Source organism: Lontra canadensis, unplaced genomic scaffold (genome assembly GCF_010015895.1).
Source record: "Lontra canadensis isolate GAN:19392208 unplaced genomic scaffold, GSC_riverotter_1.0 scaffold7, whole genome shotgun sequence".
Lineage (NCBI taxonomy): Eukaryota > Metazoa > Chordata > Mammalia > Carnivora > Mustelidae > Lontra > Lontra canadensis.
Window position 1 is genome coordinate 25,708,855 of NW_022631001.1, and position 21,310 is coordinate 25,730,164.

The 21,310-nt window shown below is 53.9% G+C and overlaps 1 protein-coding gene across 1 annotated transcript in view; it reads left to right on the top strand.

Moving 5' to 3' along the window:
- Positions 1–14,480: 14,480 nt before the first annotated feature.
- The window catches only part of ARAP1 (ArfGAP with RhoGAP domain, ankyrin repeat and PH domain 1), a 48,804-nt gene continuing 41,974 nt past the window's right edge, over positions 14,481–21,310 (top strand). Inside the window, 2 exon segments of the mRNA XM_032853181.1 lie at positions 14,481–14,530; positions 19,011–19,094. The gene's annotated coding sequence lies outside the window, so the exon portion shown is untranslated.

The window sequence follows — 21,310 nt, forward strand, 5'->3', positions numbered from 1 at the left end:
TGGTTCGTCGCTGTACCTGCTTCTCACCACCCCGGGGCATGACCACCGACCTTCGCAGCCCTTAATCCCCTTGTTCTAGAGCTCATTTTGTGAATTTCATTATTGATCACCTGGCCTTTATCCCTTTGGGCAACCACTCATTTCCCCAAGTGCAGCTGGGGGTGTACGTGAGGTTGTTCCATAGTGTGTTCTCTTTTGTATCTGTTCATCATTTTACTCATCCGCTGGCCTGTCCTTGTTGCCTGTTCGCTTTAGGCTCTTTGGCTACTTTTCAGGGCCCTGAGAGAAGTAGGTCTGGCCCGGGGTCAGGGGTCAGAGGGTGAGGTTTTTCCATGGGACCTTCAGCCTAAGGCCCCACTGGTACAAGCTGTGGAAGTAGAGGGTCTGACACTATCCAGTCATCACAGAAGGAAGACAGAAAGGTTCCTGGGTCTCAGACCACATGGCTGTGGGCCTCAGAATGAAGATTGGGGGCAACATGTTCTGGAGGAGGAAGGTTGGGGGTTGAGATGAGGGTCATCAGACTTTAGTGCAGTGGAGGGACCAGGTTCTGTGAGTCGAGACTTCCCAAGTTACTTTGAAGACCTCAGGCCTATGTTAACAGAAAAGGTAGGGCTCGCAGTCCTCTGCAAGTGGTCAGATGCCTGTTCCCTGGTCTTGTGTTCCACCTGGCTGCTTTCAAGTCCAGGCTTTGAGATCTAGAGAGGTGCCTGAATCTCACCTGTTCTCAGTGACCTCGAGGTACCCTCTGCCACCTAAGGGACACCCCTACTATCAGGTTGGGAGGGCGAGAGCTCTGTGCTCTGGCCCTCCCTAGTGTTTTTGCACCCCATATGAATTTGGGGCTGAGAAGTTCTCTCCAAGGTTTGGCCCTGTCCTCCCCTCCTGGAAAGATACAGCCCATTTGGAGTTGACTCTCTTCTAGAGGGGTGAGGTGGATGTCCCGTGCAGGGTAGGCAGGAGATTCTACAACTCTCCAAGACTTGGGTTCCCATCCCAGGCTTGCCCAATACTGGCTTTGTAACTCTGGACAAGTCCTAGAACTTCTTGGAGCTTCATATTCTAATCCCTAACCTGGGGTGATGATTTTTGCCTTCAGGGAGAGGTATGAGGATTCAGATAAAAGGCATAAATTGCCCGGCACTGGGCTTGGCATGTAGTAGGTGCTCAGATTAATGACTCCTAATCTCAGAGCCAACCCCCGCGCCCCATCCTGGTGAGAGCTGTTCTTTCAAATATATCCACTGGGCATTTGGAGAAATAGAAGCACAGAGAAATTAGGGTCTCTTGACTTGGCTGGCCTCAGAAGTGACAGGAACACAGGACCCAGGAATTCCTCCCAAACCCGGGGCCCTTATCAGTGTATGTGCTGGTAGGATGGGCAGACATTTTACCAATCTCAGCCACTGAAGGTGTCTTGGTGCCAGGACCTCAGGCTCTATACAGCCTCCTGCCCTTTGACCTCCCTCAGCCCTTTGACCGTGTAGGGCTCTTCCTCACCACCCTACCCCTGGGGGATGTGGCTCTATACAGCCTCCTGCCCTTTGATCCTTTATAGAGCCCTCAGGCTCTATACAGCCTCCTGCCCTTTGATCCTCCCTCAGCCCTCTGACTGTGTAGGGCTCTTCCCCACCACGCTACCCCGGGGGATGTGGCCCCCAAGAGGGAAGTGGGATATCCTCAGAGAATGAGGTGGGGAAGGACATCCAGGAGGAGGAGGTTAGGGACCTGGGTCGTCCCGCCTCCAACCGCCCCTTTCCATCCTGGGGGTCTGGGACGCTGGGGCGGGGGGAGGTCTGGGAATGTGTGGCTCATTCCCCCGCCCCATCCCGGGGGTAGAGTCACCAGGAGAAGGGTGGCAAGAAGCTGGGAGACTCAGGAAGAGATGGAGACTCCGCGTGCGGGGACATTGGAGGTAAGTCTTAACTTCAAGAGACAGAGACGGACAGGCAAGCAACGAGAAGGGCGGGGGAGACGCACCGACAGACCTGTCGGCTACGCGGGCCAGGCCCGCGGGCTCAAAGACTGCGACTAGGCTGGGAGGAGCTGGGGGCGGATCCCTGCCCCTTCCCGGCCCTCCCCTCTCCACCCCCGGGCGTCACGTGGGGCAGGCGGAAGCACCGGGCGGGGTGGGCGCGCCGGCCTCTGGCCGCGAGTTCACTACAGCGGCGTGAGTCAGTGGTGGCGCCAGGACCCTGACTCCCCGGGTCCCCGCGTGGAGTCTTCGCTCAGAACAAGTAAGTGCGGCTGCTGGGACTTCCCCGTCCGCTGCCCCTTTACCAGGTGTTGACCGGAGTTTCCCCATTTCGCAGAAGAGAACGCCGAGGCCGCGCGCCGGTTGTGTGCCCCGCGCCTACTTCCGCGAGCGTTTCTCCCGGGGCAGTGGTCTGCTCTCCTGTGTGATGATGGGGATGAGGGTCACCAACTGAGGATGCGCGGTCGGGCCAAAGTCGGTCCGGAGGAGGGCGAACCGGCGGGTCAGGGGGCTTCCAGCTATTAGTCCTTTAGCTGGAACGTTCCCAGGAGCCGAAGCCAGCCCTCCCTCTGGCGCTTTGCTGTTCTCATCTGTGAAATGAAGTCTCCCACCTCCTTGACCGCCGAGACCCTTACCGCTTGGCACTTTCCTATGACCCTATGCCCTGGACCTGGGGCTCCAGTGACCTTGGGCAGACGACTTCCGGTCTCTGTGCCTCAATTCACCATCAGTAAATGGGGGCATGGCCTCCCAAGAGCTCCTACCTGGCCCAATTGCTGGAAAGAGGAGGTGTGTGTTCACTGAATGGGGTCAAGCCGGGAGTGGGTTATTGGCGCTGGAGAGAGCAGGCTTGAAGTGCAGCCTAGGGGACATGGGGTGGGTGTTTGGTCTAAGATCTCCAAGTGTGATTTTTGGTGTTGGGGAACTCTGATCAGGAGCGATCGCAGTAGGGTCTGGCATATGCATTTCCCTCATCCAAAGCTCTTATCCTGGGAGCTTTCCTTGATCCCCAGGCTTGGTTGCAGGGAAGGGGCGGGGGTGGGGGGGAAGTTGCTGCAGGGTGGTACAGATTTGTGGAAGTACTCAGGTAGGATTTGACTGTACTGAGCACCAAGGTCCAAACTGAGGCACCCAGGATATCTGTCTTTGGAGAGCAGAGAGTGCCCAGGTTAGGGGGAGACCTCCCAGCAAGCTCATTATAGGGTAGAAAGATCCCAGCAGAATCTGGAAGACAAGTGCAGACAGGTACCAAGATAGAATCAGGGACTGGGACTTTTGGAGGCCCAGGGAGGAGGAGATGACTGGAATAGGCAGTGAAGTGGCAATTAACAAGGATAAGGACCCCCCAGAGGACAGCACAGTTTGTGCAAAGGCAGGAACTTTCGTGGTATATTTGAGGAATGGAAAGGAGATGGGTATGGCTGGAAGGGGTAGCTGGGGCAGGGTGCAGCAAGAACTCATCCCCATGTGTCCCATGGCTGGTTGGGGATTGCCTAGACCCTGGCCTGGGGGACCTTGCCTCCTCATTCACCACTTCCTCCCAGGAGTTGGGCACAAGGGGGTTGTTCCAGGCACAGTCCTGACAACTGGTGAGGTGGAAGTGGGCAGAGGCCACCTGGGGCCCAGACTGCCCCCAGGCTTCATCAGCCCAGCTGCACCCCCACCACCTCTCAGGCTCCAGTCATGCTTTTCTGTACCTGAAACCTCCGTCCTTTGTGCAGGTTGTTTGTCTTCCCCACCCTCCCTCTCCAGAATTTTCTCCCCATCCAAAAATCTGTGTCCTTTGGGACTTCACAGGTGGGTTGCTTATTGCCTCTTCCTTCCTCACCTTTCAATCCTTCCTGGTGTCACAGCTTGGGAAGGGTCTCCTTGGAGCTCTGTGTGGAAGGGCCTGCAGAGCCCTGGGGATGATTGGGGCTTGGGGTAGTCCCTGCACAGCAATCAAACATTATGTGGCTCTTCAATTCCCAAACTTCTTAGAGCCCCCATTTCCCCATCTGCAGGATGGGGTGATAAGCCCTGGTCTCATGCTCTACAGAGAGACCACTGGGGCAAGAATTGGGCCTGAGAGTAAATCTTGTTCCCTGAAATTAGTTTGAATGAAGGAAAGAGACAAACTGGAGGGAAAGGGGTCAGTTCAGAGAGGTAAGGGGCTTCTGAGAGTCCTAGGGGCTGGTGGTGGACTAGCCTAGTACTAAGACTAGGGCATCGGCTAAAGAGAAGGGAGTCCCCTCTATTCTCTGGGGCCCTCTCCCCTCCCCACCCCACTCTTCCTTTAGCCAAGCTCAAAGCCAGCCAGCTGATGCCCAAACAAGTAGCCTCTGTTCCCAGGGTGGGGGAAGGGGAGGCAGGCCCTGGGCTCTAGGCCCGCCTGTCCAGCGCTGACCCTGCCATGCACCCCTCCCTCCCGCCCTTCACTCTGGACCTTAACCCTTGGGAGCCTGGGGTGGGCCTTGGGTTGCTTGAGGGCTCATACCTGCTGCTCATCAGCTGTCTCCTCCACCCAACTTTAGGCTCCCAAAGGTTCTGTTGCAGGAGGAGGGATGCAGTAGGACACGAGTTGGAAATGGAGAAGAAAGGAGGGAATGGAGGTGGGAAGGAGATTGGAATAGATAGGGTCATGGACATTCAGATACTACTTGGCCCAGAAGCTTTTTTTCATAGATGGGGAGACTGAGGCCAAGGACCAGAGATCAGACCAGGATCAGATAGTGAGCCCTGGTGGGTGAGGGTCAGGACAGATCCGACCCCTAGTCTGGGCCCTCTTGGGGAAAGAAGAGGGAAAGGGAGGGAGCTCTGTTTGATTTGAGCACCTATCATGTGCCTGATGCTGTACATTTGCACTTGATTTAACTTCATACCATTCCATGAGACGGGGATCACTGCCCAGTAATGGGGGGGGGGGGGCAGCTTCAGAAAGCTGAGGAATCACATCTGTGAGAAAGATGTCAGTAAAGAGGCACATAGCACTGAAGGCACTATTATGTATGCTAACCACTTTCGTCCTCCCCAGACAGCCACTGAGTGGTAGAGGCAGGGTCAGGCAGGAGTTTCCTTTGCCTGGTTTGGCCTGATTTCCCCTCCCCCAGCTTGACCTTACCCCTTGAGCTCAGTCTAGGATCTGCTCAGTGAGGGGCTTTCCCTTGGGTGGTGGCCAAGGGGGCCTTGAGCAGAGTGTGACCCCAGCTGAATAGACCCCGCCTTCCCTGAGGAGTAGAAACCAGTCCCCTGGGTGGGCCCTCTCACCCCCTCCTCTGGTCTTGGTCTGGCTGGCCTTGGCCCCCTTTGTAGTCCTGCACAGAGGGGTGTTTCATATTTCAGGAAGGGATTTTGTGCTAATGGGGCTGCTCCAAGGATCTGAACAGCAGGAAGGCAAGAGGGGCCCTCAGAGGTCCCCTACAAGTACATTGCCCATGGAGCTCAGGCCCTGCCTCTAACTCAACACCAGGCCCCCCAGCCCTGATCAGAGAGGACATCTTGTCCCCTCAACCCCCACCCCCATCAGGCCCCCAGACCTGTACATTCTGATGAGGGCCCTGGGGAGGACAGCCCAAGGAGGCCAATGACCTCAGGTGTCAGGGATGACCAGGGGCTGGGGGAACAGTGGAGTTTTTCCTCTGTCTCAGCCTTTGGAACATAGTTGAGAAGGGAAAAGATCTGTCCTGTACTCAGGACATCTGCTCCAGACTGTTAGGGCAATCCGAGTGGCTGGGAGGGGATGTGGGCTTAAGTGACCAGTTCAGTAACGGCATTATTATTGAATGGTAGTAATAATAGTGGCAGTAGCTAGTGTTTCTTGGAAGCTTACTCTGTGCCAGGCACTGTGGAAGCATTTTTTTTTTTTTTTTGACTGATTTAATCCTCAGCAAGTCTCTTGGGGTAGGTACCATTCCCATTTTACAGATGAGGAGACAGGCCCAGAGAGGTGAAGTGATTTGCCTACAATCACCCATTACGGAGGAGCCGGGAGTCTGAGTGTCTCCCCCTCCGTGGTGAGAACTCTGAGCACTGGGAGACGCTGTGGGCGGAGGAGATCCAAACCCTGCTCTACTCTGGGAACTGATGATCTGGGTGGCGGGCAGGGCGTGGAGGGCCACATGGTCATGTGACATTGCTGGCAGCCCACTGTGGGGATGGCAGGCGTGCCCAGGCATCCTCCTTGTAGACGGGGCCAACTGCTATCAATTTCTGAGCCTCCCAGGGTCCCGGCCCTCAGACAAGCACCTCTTGGAGGTCTGCTTGCTGCCCTTGTTCTATCCTGTTCTCTCTGGGCTTTGTTGAATATGACAGTTCTCCCAGGCCCTGTTTTGCTGATGAGGAGGTTGAGGTCAGTGGAAGCTAAGGTACTTGCTTGTGGTCTCTCAGCCCAGGAAAGGGAGAGCTGGAAGGGACACCCGGGCAGAAGTTCTGAGGCCTGCATGCCTGGGGCCCGGTCAGGGCATCCTGGGCCTCTGAAGCCCTGACTTGCCTCAGATGCAGCCTACCTGCCTTGTCAGAGGGCCCAGGTCTTTCTCCCTGACCAAACCTAGTTTTGTTACGGTGCCTGGGATGTGAACAGCCAGATGTCAGTGACCGAATGAACAAACCTGGGGAACATGGTATCAGAGCCATGAGGCCAAGAAGCAGGGACCAGCTGTGGTCAAGAGTGTGCTTAGTGCCAGAGGGGTCCAGAGGAGGACTCAGGCGTCAGAGAGGCCACCGTCCCCTGACCACAGCAGGGAGGAATGTGGCAAAATCTTTCTCCTCCTTATTATCTTCATTGTTGTGAGGGCAAGGGGGAGAGAGAGGAGCACTGGGACCTCTCATGGCCACTCCTCTGTCTCCATTCCCAGGGGAAAGACCTAGAAGTTGCACGTGGGGAAGTCTGGCCTGGCCCTACTTCCTTCTGGCTGGGCCAGTAGTGGAGTGGGACAGCCCCCAGGATGGGGGAGCTGCCCACTTCATCTTGCTACCCCAAATGCCTGGGTCTCCTTTGCTTCCTTCCCTACTGCCCCAGAGGGCACTGCCTTGCTCCTGGCCTTCTCTTCTCCCCTCCCCTCCTTTCCACCATAATGCCAGGCCGGGGCCCTGAACTCAGCTCCCCCTGATCTTCACAAAGGGACCAGGAAGCAACAGCTTCCACACCAGTCCCTAGGTGTGGACAGATCAGGACAGGAACGAATCAAACAGAGCAGGTAAGGTGGGGTAGGCGGCCTTCTCCATTCCTTTCTCTTCTCATCCACCCTCTCCCTACACAGAGCAGCTAGGATTGGAGGATTCTGAGTCACAGATCCTAGGCATTGGGGATTCAAGGATTCCAGGGTTTTGTGTGCTGGTATTTCCTGGCTTCTGAGTTTCCAAAATTCTGGGTTCCAAGAGCCTGGAAAGCCTTGAATTGCACTGGGTGGCCTCTGAGTGAGACCGAGTCCTGTGCCCCACCTTGGCTGGCTGGTGCCAGACAGACAAGGCCCGGAGCTTCTTAGGGTTACTTCTGGGGTTCAGTGGCGCAACCGGCCTCCAGGCTCTGTATGCTCTCCACACCCACCATCCCCAGCAAGAGCACCCAGCTCTCGCCTTTCAATAAATCTGAGAACCATGTGGCACCTGGCTGGATCAGTTTTTAAGCATCTGCCTTCAGCTCAGGTCATGATCCCAGGGTCCTGGGATCGAGCCCTGCATCGGGCTCCCCGCTCAGCGGGAAGCCTGCTTCTCCCTCTCCCACTCCCCCTGTTTGTGTTCCCTTTCTCACTGTGCCTCTCTCTGTCAAATAAATAAATAAAATCTTAGAAAGAAAGAAAGAAAAAGAAAATCTGAGAACCAGACCCTGGAAGGGAGACTAGGTGGTAGCAGAAGAGATAGCCATCTTGGTGGGGAATGGGGTAGGAACAGGCAGAGGCCAGGCAACCTCTTCATTTTCTGGCAGTGGGGCTGTCCTGCTGGGTACCAAGATGGGGTTGAGGGAGGGTCCAGGGAGGGCTGATGGCTGGCTGGGTCTGAGAGCAAGGTCTGGGTCATGCTGATGGATGAGCCAGGTCCTCCTAGGACCAACATGGAATGTAGCTCAGCAGGCCCAGGACCCGTCTTGGAGGGTCAGAGCCAAGCTCAAGGGCCGAGACAGACTGGTGGATGGAGACCTAAGCCTGGGATCCCTCAGGGAGGCACTGCCCCTCCTTGGGGGGCAGGGAGGCTGGGCCTTGGCTCAGGGCCTTTGAATATTTTGCAGTGCTGCCACCTGCACCTGGTCCTGCTGGTGCCCCCCCCCCACCCTCTGAGCCTGTGGGCATAGCAGTTGCCCTCACGGGGTGTGGGCATGAGAACGGGAGCCACCTTGTGGGGAGGAGACCTGTTCCCTCTTCTGAGAGAAGTGCCTTCCTCCTTGGAAACTTCCTGGCTGGTGTGTTCCTTCCTAGGTTGTGCTTCCCATCTCCTTCCTGCCACGCATGCCTCTGGGCAGGTACCATGCAGGTGCCCGTGTGTGCCATGGGGCCCAGATGCATCCTCAGAGGACCTGGTGATTGCGCCTTTGTGCAGGTGTGGTCAGCGTTCAGCATCCTGGTGGACTGGCGTAGGAGGTGCTGGGCATTGCCCTCCTAGATGTGCGAGCTGGAGAAGGCTTTTGTCCATCTGAGTGGATCCCCACGCAGCCCACTGGGGATCTGCAGCCAAAATGCCAGAGTTTGTTCCCAAAACCAACCATAGTCTGGTGGGGGAAAAGGGACCCCGGAGAGCAGGGCTGGGGATGAGGCTTTGCCGGATGACAGTAGGACAGCTTTGGGTGCCAGAGCCCCAGTTAAAGGCCTACCTCTCCCTTCAGACTGGGGCTCTTCTTCCCCCTTCTGTCTCCTCAGCTCTGAAGATGGGCATGCTGAGCCCAGGGAGCATCTAGCTGTTCGCAGTTCTGTTCCAGTTTCTGTTTCAGGACATGAACCAGGACACTCATTTGCGTCTACCGCCAGTGACCTGAAAACCCAGAACCCACATTTCTCAGTGAGGGGCCTGCCTAGCCCGGTAGAGTCGGGGCATTGCTGTGGTATCTCTGAGGTTCCCTGAGGGACCGGACCCTCTCACTTCTTCCAAGGAACAGGCTAGTGGAAGGGGGTCCAGTCTGGGGCACCTGGGGCCTGGCCCTGACTTACCCTGGGGCCCTGGTTAGTTTAGTTTCTTGCACCTCTTTGGGGTTCACTTTCCTCTCTGAAGGAGGGGAGGGCTGGGTAAGGTGGTCGCCCCGTGCCTGAGGAGTGGATGGTTGGTGGGTGTGGAGCGCCGGGGGAAGGCAGGCCTGCGGTCTGGCAGGCAGGAGACTACAGCTATGCCTGGTGGGCACTAGGGAAATGGGAGGTGCCTGATTGAGGAGGCTGGAGGCCAGGTTAGAGCCACACTGTGGCCACTGATTGCAGTATGACCTCAGGCAAGTCATCACTTGCCTGGGAACTAATTTCCAAGTACAAAACTAGGAGATGTTCATTCATTCAACAGATACTCACTGCCTGCCTGCCAGCCTCAGGCTGGATGCAGGGGAATCAGACTCTGGTCCTGCTTTCAAGGAGCACCCAGCCAAGTCTGTGGTGAGACAGTCACAGATAATGACATCCTTGCATGATCAGGGCTGTGGCCACGGGAGTCAGAGACTGCTTCCTGGAGTAGGTGACTCTTGAAGTTGACACTTGAACTTCAAGTGAACTTGAAGCTCTGCCTTGAAGAGCAAGGTAGAGTGATGTTCTAGGCAAAGACCTGGAGGTCAAGTATAAGCAAAGACCTGGTATAAGCAAAGACCTGGAGGTCAAGTATCAGGCAGTGCGAGTGGAGGGAATGAGGTGGGAGAGGAGTAAGTGGCAGGAGCCAGGGGGTGGAGGTCCTTTGAACCCCACCAGATGACACAGAAAGTCATGGAAGGGGTAGACAGGGCAGAGGGGGTGCGGCTGGCCTCAGAGACTACTGGAAGTCCGAGGAGGTTCTGACCTGCTCTGGGGAACAGTTGCCCGGTGGTCAGCAGTGTTGGGGGGTATTGTCTGAGAGTCAGCACTTCCTCTCTGTGGGTGAGGGCTCCCTGAGCAATGTTTATCAGGCCAGCACAGCAGGAAGTGGCTGGGGCAGCTTCAGGTGGAGAGAAGGGGGAAGCCCAACCACAGAGGGGGCCAAGGAACCTCAGAGTTGAATCTTTGACTCCTAGAACTCCACTGTGAACCTTGACACCCACCTCTCCCAACCATCCCTCTCCTTACCCAGGTCGCAGGCCCCTGTCCCAGGCTCCTGACTGAGGTGAGCCAGGCCTTTGTGGACGTCCATTCCTCCATCCCTCCAGGGACCGGACACTTCTAGCCACTGGGGATAGGGCTGTGAAAGAGACAGCACCCCTGTCCTCTGGTAAAGGAGACGGACAATGAACAAATAAATGTGTAATGCAGTAGTCCAGTGCCCCAGCAGTGGTACAGGCATCCAGGTCTGTAACCCCCCAGTGATAAAGCTGAAAGATGACACAGGGTCAGGGACTCAGGGGGCACATTTTTAGGCAGAGCGTTCAGGGAAGGAAGGCCTCGCATTTGAGAAAGTGCCTGGAAGAGTTTGGGAGTGAGTCATCAGATGTCTGGGTGAACATTCCAGGCAGAGGAGCTCCAGGGCCCAGCTCTGAGGTTAGCACACACAGAGTGGGTTGGAATAACAGCGAGGAGATAGAGGCAGTGGGGATGGACTACACACAGCCTGTAGACCTGTGCGGCTGTGGTGTTTACTGAGGGAGGTGGAAAGTCACTGGGGAGTGAGAGCTGGTCAGATTTGGGCTGTGTTTTGAAGGTATGCATTTATTTCTCACAAGTGTGCATGGTAGAGCTCTCATAGTCCCTATTATGCAGATGGTGAAACAGAGACTCAGAAATTTTATGAATTCCCAGTCTCCTAGCAGCCGGCACCCCTGTGCACCTGCCAGCCCCCCACCCTGTGATCCATCCTGGAAGTGCCCTGCTGTCTGGACAGTAAGGGCAGATGTCTTAGCATTGGCCTTCAAGGCCCTTCTCAGCCTGTGCTCATGCTCCCTCTCTCTTGCCCACCCGACCTCCTTTGTCCTCCCTGCTCTCTGCCTGTCTCTGCACTGTCCCCTCCGAGGAGATGGAATAGAAAGAGGGCCCCCCCCCAAAAAAAAGAAAGAGGGGCCCAGATGCTGGCTCAGATGCTGGCTCCTGTGTTATTTTAGGCAGGGTACTTAACCTTTCTGAGGCTTAGTTTCTTTCTCATCCTTAAGGTGGGCTAAAACCACTCACTTTCTAGATTGTCATGAGGGTGGTATAAAGCAGTCCCCACACTGTGTTTAGCACAGTGCCTGGCAGATGGAGAGCCTTCCATAATCACCACCTTTGTTGTTTTAGGCAGGGATGGCCAGGCCAGGTAAGTAGGCAGGGATGGCCAGGCGGGGTAAGTGGGTGAGAATGTTCTCCGTGAGTTGGAGAGCGGAGGCCGAGTCATGGAGTCTTCCCATCTTCTGTCTGACTCTGTAGCTGGGAAGGCTGAGGTCACACATCACACTGGAGGCCAGAGCCTGTGTGGCTGGTACCCGGTCTCTGTCTCCTTGCCAGCGCCCACCCTGCCAGTCTAATCACCTCTACCCCATCAACACAGGTAGCTTCCCCCTTTTGGGTGTTAGCAGCAAGCAGTCTGCTTATCTTTGGGCTTCTCCATTCCAGGGGCCACCTAGGGAGAGGGAGGCTCGGGTCCCTGCCCTCCTAGGCTGCTAGTTCTAGGGTGCAGGGGAGCCAAGTCTCTCCTCCTGGGTAGGTAGGCACATCAGGTTTGGGGGCAGCTCAGAGAGGATGGAGTCAGGTGGCTTTCTGTCCCTCTCCCAGACCAGGGCCAAAACTAGCCCTCAACCCTTCTGAGGGTCCCACCGTGTGACTGGTTCTGTCCACTCCGGCTGCCTAGGAGCCCATTGCCAGCCCCATGTACTCCCACCCACTATGTGGTCAGCCCTGTTTCTTTCTGTTTCTGCCTCATTTATAGTGTTAAGAGGCCCCGCTGTCCCCACCACCTCCTGCCATAGGGAGCAGTGGACACAGAGGAGGATCTTGCTGGAGTCACCCTGTGGCACCTCTGGCCCAGCCCTGCCTGGGAAGTCCCCAGCTGAGGAGGGGATGATCTATGCCTGAGGTCAGGGAACCAGACAGAGCCCTGTGTGCTCCTGCTGGGAGTGTCCCAGGTGTCACATGCTGCTCCTGAACAGTGAAAGGCTGGGGCATGGCGAAGGTGGGTGTGGGTCAGGGCTGTGGAGTCCGGGTTAGGTGAGGAGCTCTGCCTTGGGGGGTGGGGGCGGGTTACAGGGTAGGCTGCAGGGGTGTGTTGGCTGAAGGTGGTGCAAGGGCTGGAAGCAGGGAGGAGGGCCCAGAGATCCAGGCCTGCACGAGAGGCCTGGGGTGGATGGGCACAGTGGGGATGGAGAGGGAGGTATGTGTCAAAACTAGGTAATGAGGAGGCCTGGGGGAAATGGGAGGGAGTGGCCCAGAATGGTCCTGACGATCTGTTTGGGGGTGAGAATACATGGTCAGCCAAGGGGGATTCGAATGTCACAGACTTTTTGACAAGACCTAAACCCTAAATCATTTAACTTTCAGTTTCGTTAATTTGCAAGTGAGGCACTCCAGATAATCACACTTGATTCCACACCTTCCTTCCCAGCTGACCCTCTCCGGGGTGGGGCTTGGGCATGAGGGGGCCCCTTGATGAGGTTTGGGGGAATATGGGTGACGGTCAGGGCTAGGATGGGGTCAGGTGCTGTCTAGAGGACAAACCACGGGACTCTGAAGTCTCATGTTTACTAATGACCCTCAGTCCATTTCCCATTTGAAAGTCCTTGGGCTGCACTCTGCCACTGGCCCTCACGTCCTGGTAAGGGGGACCTTATCTGCTAGGTGGTGTCTTAGACTTTCCGGAGGATAAGGTCATGGTGGAGGGAGGAAGTGAGTTTGGGGGTCTCAGTTTTTCATTCTCCAGTCCAGATGGCCCAGGAAATCAGCTTCGTTTGTAACTGTTTTCTTAGTTGTCTACTCATGTTACATTTAAACTCATGAAGGTACTTTTTAATAATGGTTTTGAAGAACAAGTTGGGACAAACTCAATTCTAACAGACTTAAGATACTTTTATCTTTTTTGCCTTCTAATTATAAAAGCGATACACAACTATGAAAACTTTAAACAGTACAGACATGAAGGTTTTAAAAGTGATAGTCTTTCAAGATTGGGGTGGGAGTTAAGGCTAGGCCTGAAATTGAGCACAGCGATGTCTGCTGTCCCCTAGTCTTTAATGCACCACAGGCACGAATAAAACTGGTTTTATGTTTTTTGGGGTGATGCTGAGCCAGCTGCCCCGAGGAGGCTGTTTAAATGTCCTGCCTCTCACCAGATCCACTGTGTGCAATGTGCCTGTTGTGCCCTGTCCCAGGGTATCTGGTTGGGAGGGGTGAGGTGAGAGCTGGGAGAGGGGTACTGAAACCTAGCCTGTCCTCTTTGCTGAGCTGCAGGTCCTGCTGTGGGGCTCCTGAAGGAAGAGGCATTTTTTTCTAATTTGCTCAAAGGCCCCACCTAGGTTGGAGGGTAGCCTTGCTTTCCCTGGAGAGTGCATGGTGGGGCGGGCATGTGCAGTGCCTGGGGCCACCCAGACAGAAGTCTAGGGGGCAGTGGGGTATCCAGTCTAGAGCCCTGCAGGGGGATGTGGCTGGAGGCAGGGTGTGAGAGTCACCAGGAGCTAGGGTAACGGAGAGCTCCAGGGTGCTGCAGGGTCTAGACTAGAGCCTGGCAACAAGGCCAACACCAAGTCCTTGGGCCTAAGGAACAGGAAGTGTCTGTCTTTACAGCAGAAGAGGGAGTGGATGACAAATGAGTGTGGTCTCTGGTACATATATGGTGACGTGTCATAGTCATCTGGATGACAGCTCTGCTTTATGGAGGGGGAAACTGAGGTTCATAAAGTGACAAGACTCGCCCAGTACTTCAGGCCAGAAGTGACAGAGCCAGGACTGGAGCCTAGACTTGCCTTGCCTCCTGGGGTGGAATGGGCTCTGACCTGGAGCCCCAGGGACTCACCGGTGAGGCCACTCTTCATGCACCCAGACGCTGGGGCTCCGACCCAGTCCTCACTGTCCTGAGTGTTGCTCCTCATCTGCCTCAGTCACTCCTGAGACCCCAGAGGACCCCAGACACGGCTCACACCATGGATGGGATAGGGTAGAAGCCTGGTGCCTGGGCAAGTGACAGGCAGAGATTCGGAGCGGTGGCGAGGCGGGTGACTCCAGTATAACTCTTTGGGTGCATTATGCAGTGGGCCTCCATCCCTGAGAGATAGGAAGTGGGCTTCTTGGCCCAGGGATCAGTCAGCTGTCTAGCTGAGGGCCACACCTGCTGCCTTGCCTCGCAGGGCTGGAGGGAAATAGCTGCGGCCGCAGGCGGGGGCCACTTCTGCACCCTCTGCGCTGGGAACCCCGCCCCCACCTAGTTCCTCATATCTGAGGGAAGTGTCTCCAAGGCCCCTGGCCTGGTTAGCTGCCTGGTTAGCGGAGTCCCAGGAGGGTGGCAGATGCGATGCGGCCCTGCCCACAGGTATCACCTGGTGACTGGGCAGAAGGGAGCGGTTGGGGGATACCGGGCATCGCGGGGCAGGAGGGCAGTTGTATGTAGTCGGGTGGTTGGTAGGGAGTGTGGGGGCTGAAGGGAGTGTGTGCAGTGGAGGGGCAGATCAGCTGTGCGGCTGCCGAGTGGCCTGCGAGGTGTGTGTCGCTCAGGGCTGTGTGAGGTGTAAGTTGTGGTACGGCTAGGTTGTGGTTTATAGACCTGGCCGAGGCTGCATGAGTACTGTTCTTGGTTCCTGTGTGGTACGTTCTGAGGGGTTTCCTGAGGTCTGGATGCTAGGGTCCCTGACTGGCCTGCCTGGGGCAGCAGGGGGAGGAGGAGGGGAGGGTGCGCCGGGAAGGACAGAGCAAGTGTGGAGCCTGGGCCTGCCTTCCTCTGCCTCTCTACCCCCCCCCCCCACATCACTGGGCCTTCCCTTGAACCCAGAGTGTAGCTCTGTGCAGAGGCGGCCTGAAGATGCCATCCTGGGAAGGGGTGGCGGGGGCAGGGTCTGGGCTGAGGGGACCTCAGAGCCCAATGTGGAAGGAGTTGGGACCTTCAAGGCTACCCTGACTCAGGCCTGACTCACCATGCATATCAGAATGCAAAGGAGGCTCCCACCCCTGTGGGAGTCCCCAGACCTGTCAGGGTGTCACTACCATCCTCTCACCTCCCCCGTCCTTGCCCCACTGAAATCACCCTGTCTCTGACTGCCAGGTCCTTTCCTATCCCTTAGCCTTGTCCACTCGGTTCCCTTGGGCCGGAAACGCAACCTCCTACTTCTTCAAAGCCCAGCCCAGGAGTCCCTCTGGAAGCCTCTCCAGCTGGACTAGACAGAGGAGGTCACGTTCTCGGAAGGCCCCTGTTGACTCCAGCAAGTGACCTGGGCAAATTTCCACCCCACACAGCTTCTCTGAAATGGGGCAAGGATCTCAGGCCTTGGGGTTGTTCCGAGGACAAGTGAGATAAGGGTGGAGATTTGGCAAGGGCTGGGCATGCAGTAGGCACTTAGGAAATGGAGGAAGTGGGAGTGTGCCTGCCCCCTGGGCTGCCTTCCTGCTGGACGGGTAGGTATGGCGCAAGGGATGCCGGGCTGGAAAAGAGAAGGGGCAATGAGATTTAAACTGTGATGGGGGTCGAAATGGTCGTCAGAGGACAGAAGGTGAAAGGTTGGCCGCCAGCAAGAGAGACTCAGGTCAGACCAAAAGAAGGACTGGCTGGCAAGGATTAATGATTCTGGATGACTACCTCTGGACTGAGTGCCCCTGGGCCAGCCAGGCCCTGGACTCCATTGTGGAGAACAAAGGGAATCAGAGGGGTGCAGACCCTCAGGATACCCCAGGCCAGGTGGGGGTTAGGTGGAGGTGGACCTCCAGGAATGGAACAACTAGAGGCAGATCAGGAGCAGTGCCCAACTGCAGGGCTCAGCTTCCCAGGTTTAGGAGCCCAAGGTGGGTGGTGAGGGAGGACTTGCTGGAGAAGGCAGTCTGGAGTCAGCACCTGAAGGTGGGGGGCTGTGGCTCATTTATTCATTGTCAGCAGACATTTTCGGGGGTCCCCTATGCTCAGCTGCTTCCTGGTGCAAAAAGCAACATGGAGGGAGTCTTGGGCCAGCCCGGTTTAGGTTTAGGGCTTGGGTTACGTCAAATCACTTCCTCTCTGCGGGTGTTGTTTCTTCATTTGTAAATGTCGCTGCTGGAGCAGGTCAAATGACAATGACGAGGGGCTGGACTTAGCAGTTTTGAGCTGGAGTGGGATCTTAATTGGCACAGCAGAGGGGAGCTGGAGGGAGACTGGAGAAGCGGGGCAGAGTGGAGTGGTGGGGTGTTGAGGCTTGAGCTGGGCCCTTGGGGTAGAGGAGGAGGGGAACCCCCCATTTTGTGGCCTTGCTGTCACAATAGGACGACACTCCCCTTTGCCAGGTCCCTGCTCCCCTGGAGGTGGAGACTCAGGGATGTGTCACAGTAGCTGGAGGGCATACACCTCCAAACCAGGGCCAGGATTAGGGTACAGTGAGTGTGCCACTTGCCCTGGGCACCAAGTGTAAGGGGCGGGGGTGGCCAAAAAGCTCAGAATTCAAGATAATATTTTTAAGCTGTATTTTTTTTTAAATCAAAATAAATGAGAAAAATCTAAGGTAAGATACCAAAATTTTAAATAAAGGGGGTTAGTATTGCCAATTCCTTCTTGGCCTCAGACTCTAGTAGGGCCCAGCTGGGCACTGCTCCAAACTTCTCTTTTCAAGGAGCTTCCTCCTCCAGGATACCTTCCCTGACCCTCAGCCTGGTGAGGGCCCTTTGGGCTATTTTCATTGGCTGGATGGTGTCTGACCCCCTCTAGCCTGAGCTTCCTGGAGAGCCAGTCCAGTTCTCTGAGGTCATCTTTGTGCTTCTAGAACCTTGAATGAGGTGTCGTAGAGGGGTGTCAGGGTGGGTCCCTGAGTCTGACCTTGGTCTGAAGTCTTTAGGGAAGGAATAGGAACTTGAGGGAGGCCCCGGAGGAGTCTGACCCATTCTCAGGGTTGGAAGTGGTTTCCTGTTTCCCAGCTCTGGTCATTCCAGTAGCGCGGTTGGGGACATCAGTTGTCCACGTTGAGTCTTTAGAACGGGACCCAAGGTGGAACAGGTGCTCTCTTGGTGTTCATGATCACTTTTGAGAGGCAGGAAGCAGAGTGGCCAAGAATGCAGAGTTGGGAGCATCTGGTGGCATCGTCTGGTGAGCGTCTGACTCTTGGTTTCAGCACCAAGTCTGCTTGAGATTCTCTCCCTCTCCCTCTGTCTCTCCTGCTTGTGCTCACTCTCTCTCTCTCTCAAATAAATAAATAAATCTTAAAAAAAAAAAAAAAAAGAACCCAGAGTTAGACCATCCAGGAGAAATGCATTGTGAGCCACAAGAGCAATTTAAAATTTTTTGAAATTAATTTTAATATATTTAATCTAAATATCCTAAATAGAATACTTTCATCATATAATAAATAGAAACAATAGAGATGTTTTGTCTTCTTGGTTTTTGTACTAAATCTTCAGATTCCAGTGTGTACATTATACAACACACCTCTTTATGTGGTGATGTCCTCAGGGCTCGTGGCCTTGTGGGGCTCCCGCTGGTTACTGTATTAGAGCAGATCTAAGACTATATTCAGGCTGCCCCTTCCTAGCTGTGTGACTTTGGGCAAATTACTTAACTTCTCTGTGCCTCAGTTTCTTCATCTTCTACTACGAGCTGTGTACCTCATAGGGTTGCTGTGAGGATTCAGGAAGTTAATAAAAACTGCTTAGATACCTGGTGTATAATGACTATTTAGGTTGTCTTTTATTTAAAAAAAAATTGTCATTTGAGTAGCACTGCCATTCTTTGCCAATTCTTTCTGAGGTACTAATTACCTGAAGTTTATTTTTAAAATGCTTTGAAGGGGCGCCTGGGTGGTTCAGTCGTTAAGCGTCTGCCTTCAGCTCAGGTCATGATTCCAGGGTCCTGGGACTGAGCCCCGAGCTGGGCTACCTGCTCAGCAGGGAGTCTGCTTCTCCCTCTGCCCTTCCACCTGCTTATGCGCTCTTTCTCTCTCTCTCTCTCAGATAAATTAATAAAATCTTCAAAAAAATACTTTTGAAACATATATCTACTTTAGCTCCATCCTAAGAAGTAGCTGTAGAGTCTACTTAGATAAATACCTAGCAAGTAAATTCAGATGGTCACAGGTGCACACTGACCCACCCTGTGGCAGGAAATGTGCTGTGGCCCATGGTGCCTGTCGACTCCCCACCCTCCTCACACGGAGCACAGGCCACCTGAGCTTGCTGGGGGCCTGCTCTCGGGGATGGCCACTTCCTTTTCCTCCTGCCTGGAAATAGCCTCCTTTGGCCCCCCACGCATGTTTAGGAGCACGACCTCGGGTCTCACACCTGTGCCTCAGTTGCCCCCTCTGCCCTCACCCTACCCCGAGGCTTCTAGCCCCCGCTGAGAGTGTCATGTTTCCCCGCCCCCCGCCCCCTGCTCCCCACCTCTCACTGACAGGCTCAGCTTTGTAGTGGGAACTGCATCTGCCCCCGCCCAGTCCTCCCTGCGGGCGGCGCAGGCAGACCCGGCAGTTCCCACCGCAGCCTGCCTCTGCACAGCCCAGCCTGGGGACCACACACCGGTCCAGGGAGGCCAGAGCATGGGAGGTCCTGACTCCTCTTCGCCACCTGTGCAGCCTTTACCTGTCCGCCTCTTCCCTCCCACGTGAAGGCCTTCCTCTGGCTTAACCTTCATACCCCCCCACCCCCTGCCACTTCCATTAGACTCCCTGATCCCTTCCTTCTTCCCCTACCATCTACCCCATCTCTTGCTTCCTTCCCTCTCTTCTAACTTCCCTTTTTCCTTTCCCTTCTTCCTTCCTCTTCCTCTTCCTTTCCTTCTTCCTTCCTCCTCCTCCCGGCATCCAGCGGCTCAAATTGGTTCATGGACTTTCTCCCCCGTTCCTTCCTTGCAGATTCCACCGTGGACCAAGATGAGGAGCCATTCAGAGTAGCTGCTGCCCCTGGAAGGATCCCCAGTGTCCTGGGCAGCCCAGCAGGTGAGTTAGGCAGGGGTGGGGAGCTGGGTTGGGTGTGTTTGGCGAAGCCCCAACTTTGATGTGCAAGAGGCTTCATGGAGGCCAGAGCTGAGGTCCCAGTTTTCATGTTGAAAATAGGCAGAGAGGCAGGAAGAGGGTGAGGCTGGAGAGCCTCAGAAGGGCTTTGAAGGGGTGGGTAGGGCAGGGACCAGCAGGTGGGTGGGCATTGTAGATCACATTCTCTTTTAAATTGTACTTATTTTTTGGAAAGTGGTAGAAAAGTTGGAGGTAAGGAAACATACAGTGAGAGGTAACCCTCCCTCCTTGTCCTCACACCTGCTGGTTCTTCTCCCCCAAGGAAGGCAATTTCTTGTATACCCATCTGGGGTCATTCTTATGTATATGTATATACAGAAGGACATATATGTAAATTTTTAATTTAACCTAGATGTTTACATAACAAAACACTACTTTGCATCTTATTTTTCCACCTAACAAATCCTTACTATCATTTTATATGAGCTTTAGAATCTGCCTAATGGTAATTTTGGGAGGATTGCGTTTTGTGCTGGTTATAGCTTAACCTGGGAAGAACTGATGTTTTCATAATGTGGAGAGCTGGTTTATCCTAGAACATCCAGCGTATTTCTGTTTGTGTCTTCCTTTTGGCCCCTCAGCAGCCTTTTTGAAGAACTGTTCAAAATGTTCAAAATGTAGGTCATTGATAAAGATGTAAAGTGAAAAGTCTCCCTCCCGCCAGAGGTGGGTTTCCAAGAAAGCTGATGGAGCCTCCAAGGCCCGGGGAGGGGCCTAGACACTGTGTGCATGTGGTTTTGGAAATTTTTACAAAAGGAAGATATTTTTTGTTTTTCCAATTAAGTTTTTTTTTAAACTGAGATATGATGGACATAAAGCATTGTATTTTTAGGCGTACAACATAATGATTTGATATTTGTGTATATTATAAAAGGATAAAGGTATTCTGATATTTTTTATTTTTCTTTTTACCAGAGGGAGGTGGAGGAGGGGCAAAGGGAGAGTGGGAGAGAATATCAAGCAGGACTCCACACCCAGTACAGACCCTGACACAGGGATCCATCTCAGGACTCTGAGATCATGACCTGATCCGAGACCAGGACTCAGACACTTAACCCACTGAGCCACCCAAGCACCCTGAGTTTCCTCATTTTTTTAAGGCTGCTAAGTATTTTACCGTATGACTACACAATAATTTAGTTTGGTGGGTATTTTGGTTATTTCCAATCTTTTGTTATTGTACACATCACTGGTGCCAGTCACCTTGGAAGACTGCAGGATAAGTAAGTGCCTAGGGGGTGGCTGGATCAAAGGGTGAAAGGACTTGGGGTTTTCATAGCTATTGTGGCTTTAATTGCCCTTCCCAGAGGCACTCCCACTAGCTGGTGGGGGAATGCCTCACCGGGTCACCTCCGGTCACCTCACGGTGTGAGGAGGTTAAGTTAGTTTTCATATGCTTGAGAACCAGTTACATTTTCATTTTCCTCCACCTATTTCTTATTTCTAGGTGCTTTTCAGTTTTTAGGAAAATTGGTCGGTCCTATGTCTGGGATATGAGAGTTATATGTTCTCTGACTTGTCGTTTATCTCTTGACTTTGTTTATGGTGCATTTTTATTATGCAGAAATGTTTGTTTTTTATATAGTGGAATATTTTACTCTTTACCTAACTGGGTTTGCATCATTTCCAAAAGGCTTTTGCCTCTCTCAGAAGATATTTTAAATCCTTCCATGGTTTTATTTTTTTATAATGAAATCTTTGATCTGCCTGTGATTTATCCTGATGTAAGGTGTGAGGTAGGGAGCCTAACTTTGTTTCCAGATTGTTCTGCAGCTGTCCCAACAATCTAATAATGCATCTTTTCTCCACTAGTTTGAAGATGTTACTTTTATTGGACACTAAATGATTTTATGTATTTAGATCTATTTTTGAACTTTCTGTTTTGTTTGATTCATCTGTTCAGGTGCTGGTAACATGTACTATTTTAATTACTATGGCTTTATATGTTTTAATATGTGGTGAGGCTCGTTCCCACCCTTTACCCTTCTTTCCCCCCACCCCCTGCTCTAGAATTTTCCTGGCTCTTTCTGCTTGTTTACTTTTCCACATGAATTTTCAGATTTGCTTGTCTAGGTCCCCTCCCCCCCTTTTCCAGTATTATGTGTGTATTTAATAGAATTGTGCATATTTAAAAATTAACT